Source organism: Echinops telfairi, unplaced genomic scaffold (genome assembly GCF_000313985.2).
Source record: "Echinops telfairi isolate 266 unplaced genomic scaffold, ASM31398v2 ScPeMD7_2291;HRSCAF=2852, whole genome shotgun sequence".
NCBI classification, from domain to species: domain Eukaryota; kingdom Metazoa; phylum Chordata; class Mammalia; order Afrosoricida; family Tenrecidae; genus Echinops; species Echinops telfairi.
Window position 1 is genome coordinate 35,005,126 of NW_022106189.1, and position 16,220 is coordinate 35,021,345.

A 16,220-nucleotide genomic window follows, 5' to 3' on the forward strand; every position below is an offset into this window, starting at 1 on the left:
TTCCTTGATGCCTGACACCCGATCCCTTTGACAGCTCGTGGTCACACATACTGGTGTGCTTCTTCCATGTGGGCTTTGTTGCTTCTGAGCTAGTTGGCCGCTTGTTTATCTTCCAGCCTTTAAGACTCCAAATGTTATATCTTTTGATAGCCAGGCACCATCAGCTTTCTTCACCAGGAGACACTGGATTTTATGAAGAAGAATTCAGTATCAGGATTAGAAGATGGTCTATTAAAAGCCTTCGATATGTAGATGAGACAACCTTGTTATGAAAGTGAGAACTTGAAGCACTTGCTGATGGAGATTGAGGATTACAACCTTCAATATGGATTATAACTCAGTGTACAGAAAACCAAAATGCTCACAACTGGATCAATCAGTAACATCATGATAAACAGAGAAAAGATAGAAGTTGTCAAGGATTTCATCATATTTACATCCACAATTGATGTTCAAAGGACACATTGCATTAGGTAAATCTGCTGCACAAGACCTCTTTAAAGTGTTGAAAACCAAGAAGGTTACTTTGAGGACTAAGGTGCATCTGAACCAAGCCATGGTATTTTCAATTGCCTCATATGCATGTGAAAGTTGGTCCTTGAAGTGGGTTTTAACAAACCCAGGGACAAGGGAACAACAAATGATCTAAAATCAATGGTGAGGAGGGCATAGGATGCCCGGTGAGGTTTGATTGAGGGCAATGTAGCCTACAGGAATTATTGAAATTTGAATGAAGGCCGAACATGATAGTGGCACAAGAGGAAATTAAAAGAAAATAGAGGAAAGAAGGAGGAGGCAAAGGACACTTATAGAGGTATAACTATAGGCATGTACATATGCAAATATATTTATATATAACAATAGGGAGATAGATCTATGTAAATCTATTTATATGTTAAGTCTTAAGGTAGCAGACAGACATTGGGCCTCTATTCAAGTACTCCCTCAATGCAAGAACATTTTGTTCTAATAACCTGGATTTCTATGATGCTCATGATTGCTGAAGACAAAATGGGTACATAAGCAAACGTGGTGAAGAAAGCTGATGCTGCCCGGCTATCAAAAGATACAGAGTCTGGGGTCTTAAAGGTTGAAGATAAACAAATGGCCATCTAGCTGAGAAGCAACAAAGTCCACATGGAAGAAGCGCACCAGCCTGTGTGATCATGAAATGTCAATGGGATCAGGTATCAGGTATCAAAGACTCAGAACAAAAAATCATATCAATGTGAATAAGGAGGAGCACGGAGTGGAGACCCAAAGCCCATCTTTAGGCAACTGGACATTCCCTTACAGAAGTGTCACAGGAAGAGATGAGCATGTCAGGGTACAGTATAGCATTAATGAAACATACAGCCTTCCTCTAGTTCAGGTGTCCTCAAACTACGGCCTGTGGGCCACATAAGACCCACCAAGGACATTTATCCAGCCAGCCTGTGTTTTTGTTGTTTGTTTTTTTCCTTCAAAATAAGATATGTGCAGTGTGCATAGGAATTTGTTCATAGTTTTTTTTAAACTATAGTCCGGCCCTACAACGGGTCTGAGGGACAATGAACTAGCCCCTTGTTTAAAAAGTTTGAGGACCCCTACTCTAGTTCTATAATGCTTCCCTCCCCCCACTATCATGCCATCAATTCTACCTTTCAAATCCACCTAGACCAAAGCATGTACACGGGTACAGGTAAGAGCTGGAAACACAGGGAATCAAGGACAGATAAACCCCTCAAGACCAATAATGTGTGTAGCGATACCAGGAGGGTAAGGGGAAGGTGGCGGTACCAATCACAATGATCTATGTATAACCCCTTCCCAGGGGGATGAGTAACAGAAAAGTGGGTGAAGGGAGACTGTGGTTGGTGTAAGACGTGAAAAAAAAAAGATAAATTATCAAGGGTTCGTGAGGGAGGGAGGGTGGGGTGGGAGGAAATGAGGAGCTGATATCAAGGGCTCAAGTAGAAAGAAAATGTTTTGAAAATGATGACCACATATGTACAAATGTGGTTGACACAATGGATGTATGTAAGGATTGTGATAAGAGCTGGAAGAGCCCCCAATCACATGATTTAATAGATAAATAATTTTTTTTTAAAGACCAAAGAAAAATGGAAGCTTTTGAATTATGCTGTGGGAGAACAATATTGAAATCACCATGGACTGCCCAAACAAACAAATTTGTGTTGGAAGAAGTACAGCCAGAATGCTCCTTAGAGGCAAGGATGGCAAGACTTTGCATATGGGATCAGGAGAGCCTAGTCCCTGGAGAAAGACATCATGCATGGCAAAGTGGAGGGGCAGCAAAAAGGAGGAAGGCCGTCAATCAGATGATTGACACAGTGGCTGCAACAATGGGCTCAAACATGAGAATAGCATAGGGACCAGCTCATCCTTCTTTCTGTTGCACATAGGGTTGTTATGGGTTGGAACGGATGGCACCTAACAATAATAACAACGTCCTTATTTTTTTAACCACTTGTTATAGTCCAGTAATTCTAGTATAATATTTTACAGCCTCAGTTCATTTTTTGGTAAAGTGTTTTGAATTCCCTGCTTAAACATGACTACTTAAGGAAAAACTCTTGCCAATAGACTCCCTACCTAAAGACAGTTTTTGTGATTAGTTTTATTCACTTAGGTACCTAGCTTGATATTTTTGTTTTATTCACTTTTCGAGGTACTTTATCGCCAATCTAACTACAATGTTTTAGTCTAGGTAGCTCACTTTCCCTTTAAGTGGGCCCAGATATCAAGGCTCTCTTTATATTCCCATGGAAAATATTCTTGGTCAGTAATTATTTATCAAGCCAGGTACTACCTGGTTCGACGGTGTGTGGCTCAAGTCATTGGTGGATGAAGACAAATACAGAAAGCCCCTTCTCTAAATTCAATCCTACTTTTCACGTAAGAGGAAACGAAGACCCGTAGAGTTTTAAACACGTGTCCAGTGCTGGCGTTCGCGTGCGTGGACTCTATCATCGGCTCACTCTTCACGCAAAAAAATGATAAGAAAATCTGTGACTTCGGCGTGTTTGAGATTTAAATAACGCCTGAATTTTTAATTTCAGGAAAAAAATTTTTTTGTTTTTATTCTTTACTTTCTTAGCGATCAATATATAGTACAACTATAAATAAATATATAAATATATAAAACGTCGCGCTCGGCGTTATAGGGTTAACTCGGCGCACTCCCCCCTCCACCTGCCTCGCCCCTCTCCCTTTCCCGGTGACTTTGCCCAGCTCCGCCCAGATCAGGTGGCCCCGCTGCTCCCCCGTCGCCCTGCCCCCGCACGCGGAACCAATGTCCTCCAGCTCCGGGGCTGGCCGGATCCCTCTGGCTTGCACTCTTCGCAGCGGTGACTCGGCAGCAGCGTCTCGCGTCATCAGTGACAGCCCCGGACCTCGGTACGCGGAGCGTCGCTCTGCCAGCTGCAGGTGCCTCCTCCGTGGCAAATAGTCCTCGGCAGCGCCCGACTTCCTGGGTCATCCGGCAGGAGAGGCGCGAGAAGGCGCACTCACGGGTTCGGAGTCCATCAGGAGAGGCGAACGCGCACCCCAAGTCTCTGCGGCAGTGTGCGAAGCTCGTGAAACCCTCCCTCCCTGCCGAGGATCCCTCCGCCTGCCGTAGCGGTGGTGAGGCCGAGGGAGCCGCCATTTTGGATGTTCGGTTCCTGCCGCCACTGCCGCCGCCGCCCCCGGAGCTGCCGGTTTCCTTCGAGGTCTCGGGCCGGTGAGTGTCACTCTCGGCTCCGAGAGCACATTGCTTCTTCTGGCCTGTGGTGTCCGCGAGCACTTGACCGGAAGCTTCCTGTCAACCTCAGGGGTCCCGTTCTAGGCTGGTGGGGGGGGGGGGCGAGAGGTGAGAACGGAGGCTGGGCCAGGAGGGGCCTGGAGCCCCCGGGGCTGCTCCGACTTCTGGACGGCGGCCCCCGAGGCCTCGGAGCCGGCGGCGCGGCGCGTGGCTGCCGTCCGTGCCGTGGTGTGGCGGGGCCGCGGCGGGCCTCCTTGAACCCATTGACTTTTTGGGTGTGCGATCCTTCTTGGAGGGCTCATTCAGGGAGCCGGGGTGCAGCGGGGCGGGCCCCACCCCCGCGGCTTCCGCGAGCCACGTACCAGCGTTCTTCTCTCCGGTAACCGGGTCGAGTCTCTCACTGACTCCCCTCCGCATGTTCCGATGTTGGGTTAATTGCTGTGGGTCCCGACAACTCCATCCCCGCCGAACCGGACATGGACCTCGCCTTCCTTTAACCTTCCGACCCACTGACTTCTTTCTCAAGTCCGTTTTGTGATCTTTTGGCTGTTGTTTTCTTTGAACTTGACCTGCGAGTACCCCAGTTGCCCTTCACAAACTCTTGGTCCCGTGGGCGTCATATTCTATGAATTCTCTCCATCTTTCCGACTGCCTGAAAGAGTTGGGACGGTTGGTGGTTCTCTGTTAGGACTTGGTGTCAAAGATCCGTCAAAGTATATGTACTTCATTGATTAGTAAACGTGTGGAAAGCAAATTAAGTGGGTTTGTGTGTGTGTAGGAGGAAGTGTCAAATAATTACATCCTTGTGGATTACCCTCCTTTGCGGAACATTGAGCTTTTCTTGGTGCTTTTTCGGTATGTTTTTGTTGGTGTTAGATAGCCCCGGGCATGGAAAGCCTTTGAAGAATATTAATCTGAGAGAGCTAGAAAAGAGTAACTTGATTGTTACAGAGATTAATAACAGAAGGGAGGGATGAAGATTTCTTAGTGATTTTAACATTCAGGTTTTTGTGCAGTAATGATCTTCCTGACTGATTTTGGAGTGGTTCAGTGATTTCTCTTTTTCCTCTTTATTGTGAAATTTTTAAAAAAAAGACTGAGTTGACTTTTTGTAATGGGTTTTCTCAGGGTAGTTGGGTTTTAAGCATTGACTTCAACTTTTTTTTGTATGCCGGAAAAATGTGGGCCCTCCAGTACTTGTAATCTCACCACTTTTATTCTACTTGCAAAGTATGTTTGCAATGTAGCATGCTTGAATAAAAGTATTTCAAATCAATTCATTCATTGTTTCCTACATTTCAAGTTAGGCAAGTATGATTCAGCTATCCTTATTTCACATCTCAGCCTGGGTATCTGCAAAAGAGAAATAACTTATTTAAGACTGTAGTCTAGTGGCTACTGAAATTTGAATTTGCAATGTAGATGGAGTCAAATTGTTTAATACTTCTAATATATAATAATATGCTTGATAATATGTCAGTACATTTTACTAAGTTATTGAATTGAGACAATATATAAATTACTGTTCATAGGTTGCCTTGCTAGAATTTTGAATGTTTTCATTGTTAATATTCAAAGGACTCCTTCACATTTGTTTTAAGGAAAAATTTAAAAAATATTATTAGTTACTGTTAGGTAAGTGAGTTTGTAAATTCCAGAAAGGTTTGGTATTTTTCTACTGTTATTTAAAGCAGGTGTTTCCCAGAATGGGCAATACCACCCCACCCCACCCCCTCCCCCGAGGCACTGGATCAATCTGGGGCGGCAGCAAAAGCAGATAGATACCTACACTTTACCCTGAATTATGGGCTATAGTACACACGTTGTAATTGGCAGGGATGCACTGAGATTCCCGCCCTCCATAAGGGGCAGTAAACCAAAAAGTTTGGCAACTTATGGTTTCTGTTTAAACACCAAACACCTATGGAATACTCACTCTTTGGCAAGTATCCTCTTCTTGATTATACTAAAATGTTCCATTTCTATGTTTAAACAAAATATTGCTGGAGCTATTAGGTGTTCTTTAATCATTCATTTAATACTTTAATGTACCCATTGCCACTGCCATCTAGTGTGTGAGTCATCCAAAAACAACAACCACAAAACAACCAAACTCATTGCCATGGAGGTGATTCCGAGTCATAGAGACCTTATAGGACATTGTGGAACTACCCCTTTGGGTTTCTAACTGCTCGTTCTGAGGTTAGCAGCCCAGTGCATAAGCACACCAGGGCTGCCCTGCAGAGGGTCCCTGAAGCAGGAGCGGATTGCCTCATCTTTCTTGGAGAACTGCACGTTGCAGTTAATGGTCAAACACTAACTGAATGGTTTAATGTACTGATATTTAAATGCCATTCAATCTTTGGGTTTGTATTCAATTTTAGAGTTTGCCTGGCAAATGATATGCTGTTTAGGGCACCTCCAATTGATCAGCATATACTTGAATGTCTTTGCCCATGGCTGTTGGAATTACACTTGAAATTGACACTGGAATTTAGGAAAAGTCAATTCATTTTCTTTAGGCAGCAGTTTCTGTCTTTGATAGCTTTCATTGATGGTGGGGCTTTATTTGATTGTAAATTTTAGAGTGGCATTATAAACTACAAAAATTTCCAGTAGTGCCCTCCCTGGTAGTAATCTTCCAATATTAAAAAAGTCTTAATCCAGTATATATAAAAAATACTTTTTAAAGTGACTTTTATAAAAACTTTGAATTCATACAAAATTAAACAAGTTGAATCATTTTCCCAAACCATTAAGATTATTTTTAAAGATATTGAATTGAGAAGCTGCATACAAAAACAGATTTTCATAATGCTAATCCCCTTATTTGCATTGTATAGCAGAACTTAATGGTCTCAGAGTTAGCTTCAGAAAAATCGAAAACTCTTACCTGTCTTCAAACTGCAACAGTTTTTAACTTAAAATTGGTTGCTTTAGGTGTTTTAATTGCATCTTTGCTTTATGAATTGTTTAAATTCTTTTTTTTTTTTTGATTGGTTAAATTCTTGACATCGACTTTCATTTTTATGTAGGGTAGAATAAATTTAAAGTAACTAGCAATTTTAAAATGAGAGCATATAGGTTTATGTAACCACACTTTTTGACTTTAGGTTTTGAAAATTATGTGGTTGTCAAAATGTTCTATATTAGAATTTTTCCAGGTGTTTTTTTGTTTGTTTTTGGTAGGAAATTTTATCTATGTGACGCCCCGGAAGATCTGGTCATTATGTGTCAGAATCCACTCAATGGCACTAAATTTGTTCTTTTTTGGAAGGAGTAGCAAAACACTTTGGCTTAAGTTCTGGTTGCTAGAACAATCTGTCAAAGTTTGAAAGGTCCAAAAGTGAAAAATGTCCACACTTGCCAAATTTGTTGAATCATAGTAACTAAAACTTGGGTATGAAAGAATAGGGTTTAGAATAGTGTGTTGAACTGAGAAATACTCTTTTCCTTGTACATTTTGCTTTTTTAAAGTTACTCGGATCATTGGTGGAAGTTAATAAGTTATAATTGTTGTCAATGGAAAATCCAATAAACTTAGTTTTTTTTAAAGATGGGGAAATATATGTGACCTCTGTACTTTACGAATAATTAGACATTTTGAAGGCAAGTAGTTTTTTCCCCCCAACAGTTTTATTGGCACATAATTCACGTATCATACAATTGAATAGTTCAAACAACTGTGCAATCAGTATCAGTTCTAGTGCTCCTTCCCCCCTCCCCCCCTTGCTGTTTACTCCCAGTCGCCCATCCCTCAGCCCTGTTGTAGGGACACAACATCTTGTAATTGTTGTCATCATACATCCATTCCTCCTGTGCTTCACAGCTGGCAACCCAACAGAAAACTGCAGGACAAATTGCACAAAAGTGGTAAGCATCAGATAATATTAGTATAAAGGCAAAAATACAAATGATGCATAAGAAGGAGAAGACACCCATCAACATGCAAAAAGCCAGGGAAGAAATTTCTGTCATGGGATATCTAAGAGATAGTCGCACCCAGTACTAATTCATGTTTTGTCTGTAGGGAAGACAGCTGGCCTGGTACCGGTTCAATCCCGCATAAACTTGATTGCAGTGGTCTCTGCCTGGTAGTAAGGCTGTTCAGGACTCTTCCTTTGGCTAGAGTGGATCTGCCCCAGCTCGGTCTGCCCATGAGTTTGGGGCTCCCACTGCAGATCGGTTTTGGGATCCCACTGTCTTCCATAACCTTTTCCAAATTTGGGTGTTCTTAATTTTAGCTCTGATAATTTTCTCTTCACAATATTCGAATTTTGTAATTGTCATCTTTGGATCACAAAAGCTGGTATGCTTCTGAGTGGATTTAGTTACCTCCTTGCTTAGATGGCTGCTTTTTTGAATTCAAGCCTTTAAGACTCCAGACACTTTCAATTGATAGCCCTACACCATCTGCTTTCTTTACCACAATGATGACAAGTAGTTTTGATACCTCTTTCTCTGTTGTTAAAGTACAATAGTCATAGTGTAACCTGGTATACAGTTGGCTTTGCTAACTTTATTTAGCTTGCTTATTTTATCTGGTTATATTTGTATGGTACTGAGCTTCCCAAATGTTTCTTATTGTATGTCTTTGGGTTAATGTTTTGAATTATTGAGACTACCAAATGAGAGAAATATATGAGCTTAGCTTTTAGGAATGGAATAACTTAAAATACTACCTTTCTCACAAATCTTATGGTTAAAGTTAAGATTGTTATAGCTGATGTACAATATTTGAATATGAGCAAACTTTTATAACTGATTATACAGTTGTATAGCTCAAAATCAAATCTAATTAGTGTTTCTACAGCCCAATTCAATGTAGGTATTTACTAAACTTCGTTATTAGAAAATTGTTCAGTTTGAAACTGAAGCAAAGGAAAGGATATTAATTCTTAGATTACTTTATTTTGGTGGTCTATACAAAATAATTGGTTCCCTTCACTTTTTTGGGTAAAATTGAAGGCATCAAACCTTTAAAAGTATGGTGAAACATTGATTTGGGATTTTTGGTTTGGAAAACTACCTAGAAATAGGCAAGTGTTACAGAGTTAATTCCATCTGTGTCGATATGGCTTTTAGTATGGTTGTTGAAGGGAGAAGCATTATTGGAAGATCTGCCTACTCTTTTGATAGAACAAAAACCATCATAAAATATTCTGTTTTAAACATGTATTGAACCATGTCTCTTATCAGTGAGAGAGGAGGGCATGTATTTCTGCATTTTCTTTAGAAACTTTCCTTGATAAAAGTTGAATAAATGCTGTTTTTAAGAAAGTGGGACAAGGAAGTAGCTTATACTTTGACATTACCAGTTTCTGCCTGTATTATTTTTGTTTACACACACTGAATTTTTGACTGTTCCTTAATTACTCCATGTGCTTTTGTTCATTCTCATTATACAGGTTATACCTATCCCAGGAATGCTTTTCTTTCTCCTTTTCACCTGGTGTGTCTAATTTTCCTCTTGATACCCTCAGGCAAAGGTGTGTATCACTTTTTAACGTAGTTCTCTGTTTTCCCTTGAACTTTTCTGCTGGTGCTTCCAACTCCTAGTGATTCCAAGTACAACAGAATGGAACAATGCATGGTCGTGCATCACCCTCACGTTGTTGTTACCTTTGATCCCGTTGTTGCAGCTGGGTCAGTACATCTCTTTGATGGTGTTCCTCTTTTTCTGTGACCCAAGCATGATGTCCTTGCCCAGGGATTGGTTTCATCTGATAAGATGTCTAAAAAGGATGTGAGATAAAACCTTGCCATGTCTCTTCTAAGAAACATTCTGTTTGCTTTTTCCAGAACAAATTTGTTCTTCCTGCAGTCCTTGGTATTTTTCGGTGTTCTTTCCAACACTATAATTCAAAGTCATTCTTTCTTCTTTGGTCTTTTTTTTTTTTCATTGGCTAGCTTTCACGTGCATATGAAATAATTGAAAATGCCATGGCTTAGGTCAGGTGTACCTTAGTCCTTAAAATGACATCTGGGTTCTTCAACAATTTATGTATTTTTTCTCTTCAACATTTTAAAGAGGTTTTGTGCATCAGATTTGCCTCATGCAATACAACATGGATTGCTGCTTCCATGAACATTGATTGTGGATCCTAAAAAATTAAAACCTTGCCAACTTCAGTCTTTGTGTATCATGAGGTTATCTATTGGCCCAGTTATTACTCAATTTGTTATGTTATCTAGTTCATAACAAAGAGGCCTTGGTGGTGCCCCTAATTGTGGTTAAGTCTTCAGTTGTCCAAGGTCACCAATTCAAACTCTGCTTCCATAAAAATTAAAACTAAAACTCACTGCCCTCTGATTCATATTGACCTTGTAGGACAGAGTAGAGCTCCTTCATAGGGTTTCTGAGACTAAATCTTTATGGGAGCAGACAATCTCATCTTTCTTCTGCTGAGTGAATCATAGACTTTAATAAATATTTTACCTTTGGAGACTCTGGGGTTGATCTATTCTGTGTTGTAAGGTCTCTATGAGTACGTTAGTTGACTGATGACAGTGGGTTTTTTAGTACATAGCACAGTGCCTCACAGTACTCTTTCAACAAGACAGATGATATGAGTAAAAATAGTATGGAGAAAGTGTGCAGTTACCCAGGTCTGTTCTAATTGGTTGATGATAGAGCCAAAAAGTAGTGTACCACTGATATCACTAGACTTGGTGTTACCCAGTGTGGTTATTAACTCATGGTGCCTTCCGTACCGGACCATACAGAATCCTTAGTAATGTTTATTCTTAATTTTAATCAGAGTATGTTACATAGTTGTATATGTTATTTATAAATATATAGTTATATAAATTGCTTAATTTTAATATTTCTTAGTGTACATGAATATAACCAACACAATTGTTCTGTAAAATCTTCCTATATTGAATTACATTATTGTTACTTGTAACTAATAAAGGTTATAACAAAACATTAGTAACTCAGCAAAAAATCTTAAATTTTTTCCCTTTAATTTCTACTTCATTTTCAAAAAGTTAATGATATCAGGTCATAAATAATGTCACAATATTGTAGCTACAACCAGGAAATTGGACAAAATCAGTGACTATCGAAATGAAAACAACAGTACATACCTGTAACACATGAAGCACTTTAGCATATACAATTCAAACTACATAATTTAAAATATTATTATAATAGTTGGGTAACGATGGTGGCTTTTACTAGATTGCTTTGTTGTTGGGTTCCAAAAATAAATTAGCCTTATGTTTTTCCGTGTATTGATGATACGTGCAAGCTGGACTTACAAGAAATGTTTTTTGTTGTTGTTTTAACTACCTACAGGGATATTGTAATTAAACAAAAACCAAAACAAGTTTACGATAAAATGCTGCAAAAAAAAAATTTTTTTTCCAAAAATATTTTGTATATTCTTTGTTGTTACCTCTTCCAACAGTTACCTGGTATAGTTTGCACCTGGCATCACTAAGTTATGGCATTCTGTTGAAGGTCATTTACATGTGACTTGTAGAATCAAATATCAATAAATTTTATTTTCAGGTTTAGAAAGCAAAAAAAACCAAACCCTTATCATTGTCTTTTTCTGGTTTTAGTCTTTCAAGTGTAAGGGCGGGGAGGTGGTAAAGTGGTTTTGATATGTATATTTCTCTAATGCCCTTGAATATCTTTTCATGTTTTGATTGGGGTATTTGTATGTCTTTTTTGGTGAAATGTCTATTCAAGACTTTTGCCTTTGTTTTTTTTCTATCTGCCAAAATGTATATGTAATTCCAAAACCAGCATTCTGTAGCACTTTAGTGTTCGATTTTGAAACAGTGAAAATATTGAATCCCTTGTAACATGTTCCTAGCTGAAGTTGAGTAAGCAAGGTAACATTCTGCTTTCTTGTCTTGGCTCACATACTGTAAACAAATGTCCAGTCTAGTTAATGTCACATTTTTCTAATTCTTGTGCTTTTCATTGGTGGTTTTTCTGTTTTAAATTGTGATAAGAGTGTTGCTTAAGTACTATCTCAAATTCCAAAGTGTGACTTAACAGAGATAAGCTAGTTTCCGATATGATTAAAAATGCTTAAAAAAAATGCTGTTGGCAGGTTCAATGTTAATGAATCAACAATGTATATTAAATAAGGTGGATTTAACCCTTTCAGACCCAGTTTCCACTTTATTTTCTGTTGACACTGTGTGTTTTCTTTTTTTTCTTTTTTTTAAACATTTTATTAGGGGCTCATACAACTGTTATCCCAATCCATACACACATCAATTGTGTAAAGCGCATTTGTACATCGTTTCTCAAAACATTTTCTCTCCATTTAAACCCCCGACATTAGGTCCTCATTTTTCCCCTCCCTCCCAACACTGTGTGTTTTCATTGAGTACTAAATCAAGGAAAATTTCTGAAATTTTTAATGAAATTCAGATTTTTAAAAATATTTAATATATTTTTATATAAATACACAGAGAAATAGAAAATATAAACTCTGAGGGGTTAGGGGAGAAATGCCTGGAACTTTGCAAGAGTCTGGAGCCGAGGTCTGCTCAGGCCAACTTGAGAAATTCAGATTTTTATACATATCTTATGGGACACATATATCCTCTGGATTCTGGGGTAGGATTACATGATACGTAATGTTCCTCTGGACGCTGGAGTGGAATTAAAAACTTGTTACGGTGAAATTAAGTGGGGCATATGTGTCCCTCTGAATTCAAAGAAGGAGTAGAATTAATGGAACAGATTATGTCCCTCTGGACTCTGCAACACCTTCTGCATCCCTTGATAAAACCAAAAAGCCAAACTCACTGCCATCGAATCGATGCCAACTCATTGTGACTCTATAGGACAGAGTAAAACTGCTCCTGTGAGTTTTGAAATTGTAACTTTAAAAAAAAATCTTAATCATTTTGTTGGGAGTTCTTACAGCTCTTATAACAATCCATACATCCATTGTGTCAAGCACATGAGCCTATAGATAGCTCTTTACTGGAGTAGAAAACTCTGTCTTTCTCTCATGGAGCAGGTGGTGGTTTTTTGAACTGTTACCCTGTGGTTAGCAGCCCAACATGTAATCACTAAGCCATCAGGGATTCCTAGATCCCTTGATAGGTATTTATAATTCATGGTATCTAAAAATGTATTTGTAAAAAAAATTTTTTTTAATGTGTTGTGAACATGAAATCGAGAAAGGCAGCATAGTGTACTCCCACCCCAGTGCCATCAAGTCATTCCAACTCCTTAATGACCTTATAAAGGATTTCTGAACCTGTATGGAAACAGTCTTTTATCTTTCTTCACAGAGTGGCTGGTGGGTTTGAACCACTGACCTGGTGGTTTAGTAACCCCATCTCCAACCCACAATGCCATCTTTTTTTTTTCTTTTAAATATGGACCGCTTCACGAATTTGCGTGTCATCCTTGTGCAGGGGCCATGCTAATCTCTATCGCTCCAGTTTTAGTATATGTGCTGCCGAAGCGAGCACGCCATCTTGGTTCCTTAAATAATGCACAGGAACCAGAATTGCATTTACAAGGCTTATCTCTAAGTAAAAAAGTCAAAAGAGAAAAATGTTTTGCAAAAGCATACCATCTGCAGAGGCGTCGCCCTGTGGAGGGTGGCGCGCTGCCTTCCTGGTCGGCGGGTGGTGCGAGGGAACCTTTTCTTCTCCGGGTCGCTCTCTCCCAGGCTCTGTCCCTGTGAAAGAGAGCTTGCCCGCCAGAAAAACATGAAGAAAACCCAGGAGATTAGCAAGGGAAAAAGATAGCTTGACTACCTCTCAGAGGAAGCAGAGGGATTCTGAGATCATGCAACAAAAGCAGAAGGCAGCTAACGAGAAGTCTATGCAGACAAGAGAAAAATGACTGGCTAGTTTGGAATACCTGGTGCTCCTGCCAACGAGGTGTATCATATGCTCTGAGATCAAGATTTTGTAGAATGAGCCATCATTACATATGTTACAACTTATCCTTATAAAACGGTCTATTTTAAACTTTACCTTTCAACCTGATTTAGTGTGATGTTTTAGAACCATTCTTCAAAAAATAAAACACTAACCATGCATGTAAAAAAAAAGCATACCATCATACAGTATTCTGTTACAAAAATAATTTTTAGCACATGCCTATTCCTTCTGATTCAAACACCTTTTATATGTGTCTCCTCCTGACAGTTGGATACATGTTCCGAGGAAAATAGCTTCCTTGTAAACCTCAGAGAAGAAAAATGTAGGTAGGCTTCAAATACCAGGGATCATGGAAGGATTAAACAGAAACAATACAATTAAATATAATTAAACAATACAATATTATGTATTGATTGGTTGATGAAAATATTGTGACTAGAGAGTTCTGGAAACCTAGCCCTGTATTTTCAAAAGAGCAGCGGTTGAGTATTCACTAAAATTCAGTGTTACCAGTGGCTTCTTGGGATATAACTAGTAGGAATCAACTATAGTTTGCCCAAGTCCAGTAATAGAAAAAAATCCTATTTATTTGACTTGGATTTGTCATTTTGTTGTTGAGTTGTAGGAGTTCTTTATATTTTCTGGATGGAAACCCTTTTCAGACATAGGATTCCTAAAATTTTTTTCTCTTTGTCTGTAGGTTGTCTCTTTATTCTGTTGTTAAAGGCTTTTGATGCACAAAAGTTCAAAATTTTGATCAAGTTCAATGTATCCATGTTGTCTCTTATTCATACATTTGGTGTCATTTATAAGAATTGCTGAAAACTAGGTTTCAAAGTTTTACTTCTGTTTTGTTCTAACAGTTTTATGGTTTTAGTTTAAATTGTTGGTACACTTTGAGTTAGTTTTTATATATGGTGTGAAGTATGGATTATGCTCCATTATTTTGGTGGTGCAAATCTAGTTGCTCTAGCATTGTTTGTTGAAGAGACTATTCCTTTTCCCCATTGACGATGCTTAGCATCTTTGTGAAAAATGAGTTGACCATAGATCTATGAATTATGTCTAGATTCTCAATTTTATCTCCTTGGTCCACATGTCTGTTGTTGCATCAGTAAAAAGCTGGTTTGATTACTGAAGCTTTATAGTATTTTTTTGTTTGTTTTTTTGTTTTTTTATAGTATTTTTTTTAATTGAAAGTATCAATCCTACTTTGTTCATGTTCATGTTTCAACATTACTTTTTTAGGGTCTTGTACAAGTCCATATTTTTTTCTTTAAAATAATTAAAAAAATACTTTTATTGGGGGCTCTTATATCTCATCACAATCCATACCTTCGTTCAGTGTGTCAAGCACATTTGCACATATGTTGCCATCATCATTTTCACAGCATTCGCTTCCCACTAGAGCCCCTAATATCAGCCCCCCCATTTCTTCCCCTTGCTCCCCTGCCTGCCCTCCCTCATGAGCCCTTGATAAGTTATATATTATTATTTCCGTATCTTAATTGTCTTCCATCGCCCCTCACCCACATTTCTGTTATTCGTACCCCTGGGAGTGGGATCTGGGTTAATCCTTGTGATTGATTCCCTCTTTCTTGCCCCATCCTTCCCTAATTCTCCTGGTAGTTCTGCTCTCCTTGTTGGCCCTGAGGGTTTATCTACCCTGGATTCCCTGTGTTTCGGGTTCTTATCCGTAGCAGTGTGCATGCTCTGGTCCAATCTGATTTGTAAGGTAGAATTGTCATGAAGGTGGGGTGAAGGAAGCACCAAAGAGCTAGAGGAAAGTTGTGTGTTTCATTGGTTCTATACTGCACCTTGACTGGCTCATCTCTTCCCTGTGATCCCTCTGTGAGGGGATGTCCACTTGTGGTGTGGCTTCTCCATTTTTGCAAACAAGGTGCCTTAGGCCGAGATGTCCAGAGAAGCAAACCCAGCAAAGCTTACATAAAGGGATTTCAAAAATGGAAGGCCAAAAAAAAGTAAATAGGATTAATATTTTATTTAACACCAATAAAACTTTTTTTCTTTTCCCCACCTAGTATTATAATAGATCATGGAGTTTTTAATTAAACTGTTAAAAACCCCCTTACATGTACACGATTGTGGGATTGATCACAAAGGAATGGGTCAGAGGTTGTAGAATCTGGCAAGTTTCAAGTGAGTCAGGTGTCAGGCTGTAGGTTTCCTTATAAAAAGCTAAAATATTGTTTTAAGAATTTTGTGACATTTGATCATTGAGAAAACTTAAGATTTTTTTTTTGCATAAGATGTTTTTTTTTTAATTAATACTAGGCAGGAAAAAAATATTTTTATCAGTGTTAAATTGGATGTTGATCCTATTTATTTGTTTTGGGGGTCTTTTCTTTTTTAAATCATTTTATTAGGGGCTCATATAACTCATCACAATCCAGACGTACATCAATTGTGTAAAGCACATTTGTACATTCATTACCCTCATCATTCTCAAAACATTTTCTCTCCACTTAAGCCCCGGTATTAGGTCCTCATTTTTTCCCTCCCTCTCCGCTTCCCCCTCACTCATGAGTAAATTATTATTTTGTCATATCTTGCCCTGTCCGACATCTCCCTTCACCCA

At 39.0% G+C, this 16,220-nt stretch overlaps 1 protein-coding gene and 1 non-coding gene across 6 annotated transcripts in view; one reads left to right on the forward strand and one right to left on the reverse strand.

Annotated features, from left to right (window-relative positions):
- The first annotated feature begins 3,463 nt into the window (after window positions 1-3,463).
- The window catches only part of AP1G1 (adaptor related protein complex 1 subunit gamma 1), an 87,317-nt gene continuing 74,560 nt past the window's right edge, over window positions 3,464-16,220 (forward strand). For 4 of the 5 annotated variants that reach the window (XM_045293586.1, XM_045293585.1, XM_045293587.1 and 1 more), the window contains exon 1: window positions 3,464-3,724. The gene's annotated coding sequence lies outside the window, so the exon portion shown is untranslated. The remainder of the gene's footprint in view (window positions 3,725-16,220) is intronic. The other variant, XM_045293588.1, reaches the window with a different exon arrangement.
- LOC115870797 lies at window positions 13,100-13,201 on the reverse strand. The gene has a single exon (XR_004046925.1). It is a non-coding gene; the product is annotated as a U6 spliceosomal RNA (small nuclear RNA).